This window comes from Macaca mulatta, chromosome 1, assembly GCF_049350105.2.
Source record: "Macaca mulatta isolate MMU2019108-1 chromosome 1, T2T-MMU8v2.0, whole genome shotgun sequence".
Classification (NCBI taxonomy): domain Eukaryota; kingdom Metazoa; phylum Chordata; class Mammalia; order Primates; family Cercopithecidae; genus Macaca; species Macaca mulatta.
Genome location: NC_133406.1, coordinates 128,854,011 through 128,864,288, shown reverse-complemented (window position 1 = coordinate 128,864,288; position 10,278 = coordinate 128,854,011).

Here is a 10,278-nt window from a genome sequence, read left to right as displayed (position 1 = left end):
TCACTGGGTCTAAGACTTTTGACTGGAAGGCCACAGGCTGTCAGTGGCCTCAGTACTCTTGGGTAAGCATTCCTAGAGCTACCCCATTATTCACGTTAACAAGAAGGTGAAATGGCTTTTCTAGGGAGGGTAGAGCTAGAACAGGGTGGTTATGAGCATCTCTTTTAATTCTTCAACTTGCTGGATTTCCTCAGAAGTCCACAATACGATCAGGCTTCCACTGGGTAAGTTTCTTATATAGAAGTTTACTTTTTAATGCATATGAGTCAATCCATAAATGGCAATGTCCAGTTAGTCCTAAAAATTTCCTGAGTTCTTGTTTAGTTTGATGCAGGGGTACGGAAAGAATTCCCTCACTCTTTCAGGCCATATTCTTCATTTACCTGCACTGATTAGGTGACCTAAGTATTTAACTTCAGGTTCTACATTCTGAAGTTTCCCTTTTGAGACCTGCAACCCCTCACATTGCAAGTGATTGAGAATGTGTGTAGAGAAGTCACCTACTTCCTTTATATCTTTACTAGATATAAGGAGATCATCCACATACTGAAGCAGACATATTTGCTTAGGGACTATGACTTTCTCTAGTACTTACTCTAGAATCTGATCAAAAAGGTTGGGGGAATCTGTGAACCTTTGGGGCAAGACTGTCCATCCATATTTTTGTCTCTGCCCCAAATGGGGATCTTCCTACTCAAAAGCAAATATATCTTGACTATCCTCAGCTGAGGGGAATGCCCAGAAGGCATCCTTTAAATCTGTCACTGTAAACCACTGATGAATTTTACGGAATTTTGCTAAGAATGGTGTAAGGGTTAGGAACAATGGGGTGAGTAGTCTGGACTATTTGATTTATAGCTCTAAGGTCTTGCACTAATCAATATGACCTATCTGATTTCTTGACAGGCAGGATTGGGGTATTGTAAGGATACATACAGGGTTCAAGAAACCCATCTTTAATTAGACTTTCAATTACAGGCTTTAGCCCTACCCTGCCCTCTAAAGGAATGGGGCATTGCTTTCTCCTTACCATTTCCCCAGGAGTTTTTAGTTTGATATATATTGGAGGGATTAGGAATTTTCCTCTATTTCCTTCCTTTGACCAGATATCAGGATTAATATATTTCTCATCCACAGCAGTAAGTGTAGTGAAATGAGGAATCCCTTAGGGCTCACCTGAACGCCTATATTTAGCCTTAGCATTAAGTCTGTTCCTAATAGATTAGTTCCTGCTTCAGGAATTAATAAAAATTGAATATGAGTAAATCAATCTTGATATCTGACTTCCATGCTTTCTAAAATTTTTGCCTTAAATCCTTCTCCTTTTACTCCAGAGACTAAAAGTTCTTCTGAAGAGCAGGTAAGACCAGGTGGAGGGACACAAACAGGAGCGTGAAGCCCCTGAATCGACTAAAAAGGTGACAAATTCACGTTTAGGTCCCACTTCCAAATTTCAAGGGCTCCTGGTGGGACTCAAAATAAAAGTGGCAGAGCCCTTAACTCCCCTATTGTTCTTCAAAAGTCATGAGTGTGAAAGTTGCTCTCTCTTTAGTTCAGGACATTTTCTCTTGAAGTGTCCTGTTCTTCTACATTTGTAGCATCTATCTTGTCTTTCCTTCTCAGTTTTAGTGTTCTCTGCCTTTCCTCCCCTATACCCCTTAGAGGGCTTGTTAAACGAGGGCCTCAACCTTCCAGATGGGGGCTTGGGTCCTCTAAAGGAGGCTTTAGGTCCCTTATAATCTCTGGTCCCTTGAAAGCCCTGCTTAGAGATAAATGGGTTTGGAGTTATCTGTTGGAAGGTGGATAATATGTTTTGTCTTTTGTTTTTGTTTTTCCTCATCTCTTCTCACACATATTTTTTAAGCCTCCCTGAGAAGTTCACTCAGGGGACGGTCCTCCTAATTTTCTGTCTTTTGTAGTTTTTTGGAAATGTCTGGCCAACTTTTAGTAATGAAGTGAAGTTTTAACATTCCTTGTCCAAGGGGGTTTTCTAAATCAAGGCCTGCATATTGTCTAATTTGCTCCCTCAATCTATTTAATAATCTAGTGGGTCCTTCATCTTTTTCTTGTTGAATAGCAAATGCTTTAGAAAGATTTTGAGTTCAGGGTACTGATTCCTGAATTTCTTTTATTATCCTCTCCCTTAGGTCCTGCATGTTTTCCTGGTGATTTGCATTGTTATTTTCCCACTGGGGGTCTCAGGTGGGAAATTTATAGTCCACATGTGGAGGATTTTGACCGGGAGGGTGCTCACATTCCTAAACCGCCATAGCAGCCCTACAAATCATACTTTGTTCTTACTCTGAGAAGAGGATGTCCCAGATGGACATCAGCTCGGCCCAAGTGTATATCTGAGGCTCTAGAAATTGATCAATTTGATCTGCTGCTCTATAAGAGTCATCCAGTAATGGCTTAAGCTCCTTTTTAAAATTCCGGACTTCTGAACTAGTCAAGGGAGCATTTACAAAGCCAGTGCCCCCCCCCCCACCCGCTACCCCCCTTGTGGTACCTCTCTTAGAGAAAAGAAAGTTGGATCTGGCTCTTTAGGTGTGGAGGGAAATGGAAAGTTTTGAATATCCTTTTTACAATGCTGTGTCTCACATTGAAGCCTCTTTAAGGAGGGATACTTAATACATTGAGGGAGCAGGCTCACAAGACAGTAATTCTGCAAAGTCCAGATTATAAGGAGGAGGAGCAATATAAGTAAGGGAAGAATGTGGGGCGATAGTCAGAGAGGTACCACAAGCAGGAGAGAGATCCACAACAGCAGCTGGAGGAATGGAACACAGGCAAGTGACACAGGTGAGGGAGTGGCCTGAAATGGCTGGGGAGTAACCTGAAACCACAGCCGGAGGGATGGCACAGGATAGGGAGTGGTCTGAAATGGCTGGGGAGTAACCTGAAACCACAGCCTGAGGGATGGCACAGGATAGGGAGTGGCCTGAAATGGCTGGGGAGTAACCTGAAACCACAGCCGGAGGGATGGCACAGGATAGGGAGTGGTCTGAAATGGGGACCAGAGGAGGGGGATGGGGGCCACTGGAAGAGTGACACAAGGAGAGGAGGGGCCTGAAATGGAAATGAGAACCGGAGGGACGGGATCGGGAACAGCCAGAATAGTGACACAAGTAGAGGAGGGTCCTGAAATGGAAACAGGAACCAGAGGGGCAGGATTGGTGATGCAAGCAGGGGAAGGACCTGAAATGGAAACCGGAGGAGCAGGATGGGGGCACCGAATGGAAGAAGATGATGCAGAGTGTCCCACATGTTAGTGGGTGTGGATTGTCTAGACATGGGGACTCTTTCCCTTCCAGAGGGGTTGGTTTCTGGCTTTCTCACTCCGGATTCTTTTTTTTTTTTTTTTTTGAGATGGAGTCTTGCTCTGTTGCCCGAGCTGGAGTGCAATGGTGCAATCCTGGCTCACTGCAAGCTCCACCTCCTGGGTTCATGCCATTCTCCTGCCTCAGCCTCCTGAGTAGCTGGGACTACAGGGGCCCGCCACCACACCTGGCTAATTTTTTGTATTTTTAACAGAGATGGGGTTTCACCGTTTTAGCCAGGATAGTCTTGATCTCCTGACCTCGTGATCCACCCACCTCAGCCTCCCAAAGTGCTGGGATTACAGGCATGAGCCACTACGCCCAACCTCTCCCTCCAGATTCTAAAGGGTAAAGGAGGGCAGGTTCCTGCCTCCAACAAAGTGTGTAATCAATTTCTTCCTGGGAGACAGGGCTTTTATCATTAACATGCTTGACTAAGAGCTGACAAATTCACTCCTCATTAGACTTAAGTTTTGGCCAGAAAAGTGAGGGTTTAAGGATGAGTTCTCAAACTTAAATAAAACAACAATATTTTAGCATCTGCTGCTTTTGTTTATACTTGGTTCTCTCATTATCTTTCCAGTACTTTAGCATAAGCCCCAAGGGACTATCAGAAGGCATTTCATCACTCTCTTGACTCTTTATTTTTCTTGTCTTACTGGAAATGTTCCTTATCTTAGGGGTTATTGAGGGGGCCTCCAACCTCTCCAGTTAGAGGTGTCTACCCACCTCTTTCTAGAGGCTCACTGAGGCTTTAAGAGGGGGTTCGACCTCTCCTGTTAGAGGTGTCTTACCCCTCCTCTTTCTAGAGGCTCAGCCCCTCCCGTTAGGGGTTTCCTGCCTATCCTATAGCTCACCTGCTGGAGGTTCCTTACACCCTTCTTTCTCTTTGTTTACTCTGACTGTTCCTGCCCCTAGCAGATAGATGGCAGCACGAGACCACAGAGATGACTCACTTACTCCACACAAAATAATGCTTAGCACCATTCACACACTCTCAACCTCCAAATTATCCTGACCACCAAGGAAATACTTTGTCACTTTTGCAAGGTATCCTACCTTGGTCCATGCAGAAGAGTTATGTGGTCCTCATATTGCCACAGTCTTGCAAGCCTCTCCTCCCCACTTTGCTGAGAACCCAGATTTATTCATCACAGTGGGAGGACCCTGATCCCCCAACCGTTGGGCCACTGTAACTAGACAGTGGGACGCATCCCCACTGGGTGGGGTGACCGAAGACCCCCTCCCGATGGAGAATATTTGCCCCACGTTGGGCGCCAGAATTGTTAGAAATAATGCTCAAAATCCTAAGGAAATTGAACACTCAAACAAGATTTTCAGCAAAGCAGTTTTACTTCTCTGCAGAGGGGTGCTCCTCCCTGGCCAGTCGCCATGAGAGCACACCTGAACAAAGGGGCATGAGAGCCTTTATTCCTGAAGCAAGTACTGCCCCTGTGCCCTTTCCCCATTGGCTGGAGTCGAGCCGCTCAATCTAAACTAGTCCTGGTTGGCTAAACATTTGAACTTTCTTTAGAAAATGTGGGCACGTAAGGGAGAGAGGGGAAACAGGAAAGGGTGTCTGCAGTGAGCTAGAGAGCTAGTCTTCCTTCCAAATAAGGAAAGGAATGTGATCTGGTGCTGATAACACCTGGTACTGTGGCGTGTCTGGGCAAGTAACAAAGGCAGAAAGGAAGAAAGAGGAGAAAAGGGAAAGGGGGAGGGGTACTATGAATTAAAGAACAAAGGATTGATCAGGCTATTTGAAGAAAAACCTCATCATATCCCACAATTCCCAGCTTAACCAGGAAGGTAAATTACTGTTTGTCCTCAGGTGGGATTCCCTGAGACCCTGGATATTTGATATTCAGGTCAATGCCATCAAATCCATGTTGGCGAAGGAAGTCAATGACAGAACAGATGAAAATCTTGCGGTTGGCATCTGTGGCACCAATGGTGATGAATGTAGGCAGAGAGCTTGTCTGTATTAACATAAGCAGACCCCAGGAATTCTCCCCACAAGATCTCTGAAAGCAATTCTTATTCTGTATTTTATAATAACCCCTTCTGGATTTTTAGAGTTAAGCTAAAGAAACCCAAAAATGTAAATGTTAATCACCAAATGAGTGTTTTTAATTTAAATTTTTTCTTCAGTGTACTTATTGAATAGTATGTTTCCATTTATTTATAACATCAAAGGTACATATACATTTTCTTTACTAGTGAGATCTTTCACAGGGCAATGGTTCAAATATTTTATTTCTTTAAATCTTAGATGTTTATTTCTTAATATTTACTATTTCCAAAATTAAGATGTGACTTATAATCTGTATATATATTTAATACAACATTTCTGCCCCCAAAGATGTACTATTAAATTTAAGCTGAATCCAACATTTTAAAGTGTCTTAATATCTAGAACTCACAGGTATTAAAATTCTGTCATATCCTCTGCCATAGTCAACAATTGTATAGCCTATAAACACTATTTAAACACTCTAGGTTTGTTCCTGATTATGATACGCCTGTAATTAATGTTTTGTAAACCATATCACAACTTCTCGAATTTATCTGCTTTGTTTTTTAAATTCAGGTATTTAATAGCTAGAAAGGTTTGTTTGTTTGTTTGGTGGAAGTAAATTGACTAGCACCCATCTGGATAACTTAAAATGGGGAAGAAAAGATGCGGTTTCAAGTTTTGGGTGCAAAGACTCTTATTTATTTGAGTTGTGGAGGTGGAAAAAGCCATGTTGGTGGAAAGGACATCTCAGGAAGAAGAAATATTGGTCAAATACCACAGGTAAGAATTAGCTTGTTAACTTATAGATAACCGTCAGAAAGTCTACTGACTATTACAGTGAGAATTTAAAAACTTAACTGCAACTTGTTCTAACCATCACACTGCTACCTCTTGATAATTGAGGAGGGGAAGAAGGAAGAGGAGCAAGTTACTTTTTATGTCAAACAATCTTGTGTTATCTGATTTTTAAAATAATTATGGGAATGCATTACTTTCATAATCTAAAAAGCAGCTTAAATGGCTTTTTTGTATACAAGTCAAATCTATTTCACCATCTCCTTTTCCAACCCAGAGTCCACATGCCTGTGATGCTAATTATCTTTTCTTACTACTTTCCAGTAGCAAACCCTATGACTCAGCCCAGGGCTCTTCCATTCATATCAGCAGACAATAGCTCTTCTTTACCACCAACCTTCCTCCCTACCATGCATCATTCTCTATATTCTTTTAAGTACTTGATTCTCACTGCACCATTGCTCTCTCCATAGCTGCTGTAGCCAGCCCTTCCCACTCAGGTATCATCTTTGCAGGTGCCAACCATTTTCTCCTCTGGAATAACCATCTTCACCTCCTTCTCTGGCATTATCGTTTCCCACCTCAGCCTTGGGGACTCTCTTGCCTCCACCCTCATCCCCTGGCCATGAGAAGGCTCCACTTCTGAGTACCGAAGTTCCATATACCAGTGGCCAGCAAGTTGACCAGGTCACCATTGCTGCAGAAAGAAACAAAATGTGCTTCTGTGAGATCTCCGTGAGAACTCTGTGAGCCTGCAGGATGCAGATATCACAGAAAGCAACTTTTCTTGCCCTCATTCGTGACTCTCTGGGGAACGGGCAGCTGCCAAGCACAACTTCTCAAGCCCCCATGGCAAGCATTCTTCCCCAACTGCCCAGGTAGTGTTTATGTTATATTTTTACCATAACAGTCAAAAATATGCATATTCTTTTCAGGAACAAACTGTCTGCAAAGGACTTTGCCTCTCAGAAACTTATGCTGGTAAGAATGAACTGGAGCTGAGCTTGAGCTTTCCATTATCCCTCCCTGTCTCCCACTCACTGTAGACTCAATTCCTACAGATCATTCTTTCAGGGCTTGGAACTGAGAATATAGGACATCACTATCATTCCATTCATAAGAAGCAATTTTGTCATTCACAGTGGCGAAAGCATACATCAATTGTGTATACAGATATGGGTTCACATTCTTAGGAAATAACTTGGCTGGTCCTGGTCAATACAGCAACCAGTTGGTAAAGTAATATACTAGCTTATAGGCTGAGCCTAAGAGGAGAAAGCAGCAGTTATTGTGGTTTGAGTCCCCAGTGCCTCTCTCACTCGCTGATAAACTCTTCAAGGGAAGAGTAAGTAACCTAAGAATTAGCATGGCATCTACCTGGTAGATACTGCTACACAGATTTCCTATGTCCATGTAAGACCTTGCTAAATAGTCATGACATTTTTTTTTCCATAGAGTCTCAGCAAGACCTAAACGTCTTTAATAGCCAGAAAGCTTTAAAAATCAGTAAGAGTCAAGATATAAAGTAAAATGAATTTGCCGTCACAGAAGTAAGTGGTCGGGGTAATTATGTTCCTCAGATATTATGCATCAATTTATCACAAGAATAGACTGTTCAACGTTATTATCAATAAAATAGTAACCTTTTGTAGATGGTATATGAGGTGACTGATGCTTTATTTAAAGGTTTTACATGCATCATTTTACTTATATTTTTAATTCTCATAACAATCCTACGAGGGAAACATTATTCTTTTCTTTTCAGATGAGATTCAGAAAAACTGACTTGCTCAAGACTGCAAGGTTAAGATTAATACCAAATCATTTATCCATCTATTCCCCAGGTATTTATTGTGCATCTACTATTTCCAGCCAGTCTTACTCCAAAGCTCATGCCCTTCCCACTATATTCTCCTGACTCCGCTATCTGGGTCTTAGCTATGTCTCATATATATAGCCCAATGCCCAGGAATTAGAAAAAAAAATGTTAGGACATTTGAGGGGAAAAAAGACAAAATAAAGAGGAGTGGAGAGTAATAGATAATACAGACTACACCAGGCTTAGCATCAAGACATATGTTTAAATCCTGATGCGAGTGGTGTGGAACAGGTCACTTCCCCTCTCTGCCCTTTAGTTTTCTCACCTACAGAGTGAAGAGTTTGAAATTAATGATTTGTATGTTCCCTCCCAGTTCTAACAAACGGATCCAGCAAGCAGGCTGGGGACTTGGGGCTCTAGTCCTGACTTCATGATGGAAGGAGAAGGAAACGAAGAAAAAGAAATGTAGAGCTGGAAGAAAACAGAGAAAGAGGAGTTAACTATTCAGAAAAGTGGAGTGTAGGTAGGAGGCTATGTTATTCCTTACCTAGTTGCACCTGCAGTAGAACAGCTGCGGTGAAGCAAACAAACAAAAATACAAAAACAAGAAATCCTCATATGGGCTTCCCAGTTAGGATCTAGTGCTAGCGAGGAGACTCACAGGGTTTTAAGGACCCAAGGGCCGTTGGACCTATCAGTGGCCATTCCCAGGGCCCCATTTTACTATTCCCAGGCTTGGAGCTCAAGTCCCACTGTTCAGAGGGACTCCGTATAGAAACCTCCAGGTTTATGTCAGGGCTCCATACAGAAATCTCACTGGAACAGATGCTGACCTTCACACCCCATTCTCAGGACACCCCCATGATCTGTGGGATAAAGGGCAAAAAGGATGGGAGACTCACAGGCCCAGGGCAGCACCCCTTCTATCATGCTTCCACACCAGCTGCCTTGCTCAGCCTCTTGGTTCAGCCTTATTTAAGGAAGAGGTCCCTTTTATCATTGTGGGAGCAGCACAGCTGCCACCTCATGACCCCAGGTCCTGAGACCATCATGTTCCTATCTCCTATCATTCATGAAAGCAAGCACCCCGACCCCACCCAGAAGGAGAGAAACCTAGCAAAGCCAGCAAAGACCCCTCACCAGCCCAGACCCAGCTACTCTGACAGAACTGCTTGCTGTTGGAAGCCTTAGCTGGAAACTGAGGCTGAGTTCTTCCCTCAGATGATGCGGAAGCCCCGGGAGAGAATGAAGGGTGCTATGTTGGGAATGAGGGTCCCCAGGTCCAGGGCTCAGGGCTAGAAAAGCACATGGGGGATAGAGCCAATATATTGGAATGCTCATTTAAAGCATGTAATTTTCCTCCTGATGGACCAAGCCCTGTGCCTAAAGTTAGCGCCAGGGTCTTGGAAGGGAGCCAGTTCAGGGAAGTGGCATGATTATCCCCGTGCATCATCTCCTCAGTTCCTTGTGCTCTGCTGCACAGCTGTAGAGGAAGGACAGAACAACTATAAGATGTTGCAGCTGCCAGCTCTTCAGCTTTTTCTTCCCTTATTGCAGCCAAGGGCAAGAATGGGGAGAGGTCAGCTGCTCCCAGAGAAACATTATCTTTGTACCCCTGCCCCCTTCTCATCCTAGGAGGAGTGCTGGAAGTATGGTGCAAATAACATTGTAACCTACTTTGCTAGAGTCTGACTCTCTAGGGAAAAAACAAAAACAAAAACAAAACAAAAAACAGCCTAGATTTGTGAGTAAGAGAGATATGTGGCTGAAGTGGGTTCAGACACACTTGGGAAGCTAGGGTTGCAGGTGCCAGGCTGTTTATCTCACTTTGATAATCCCAAGGCCATATATACCCCTCAGTACTGGGGCTAAGCCAGGCAGATAAGAGAGGGCACAGGTGCAGGGGCAGCTGCCAGCTTTGGCTTGAAAGCAGATCCTCAGGCAGAGCCAAGAATTTCCTCAAGGATTCTAGCCTCCTTTTAGCCGCTTAAGAAGGAGGTGGTTCATGGCCGTGTTCATAGATGTGGTTTGGCTCTGTGTTCCCACCCAAATCTCATGTTGAATTGTAATCTTCAATGTTGTGGGAGGGATCTGGTGGGAGGTGATTGGATCATGAGGGCGGTTTGGTTTTCCCCTTGCTGTTCGCCTGATAGTGAGTTCTCACGACATCTGCTTGCTTGAAAGTATGTAGCATAGCACTTCCCCCTTCTCTCTCTCTCTCCCGCTCCACGATGTGAAGAAGGTACTTGCTTTCCCTTTACCCTTCCACCATGAATGTAAGTTTCCTGAGGCCTCCTCAATCATAATTGACTCATGGTTCCTCACAG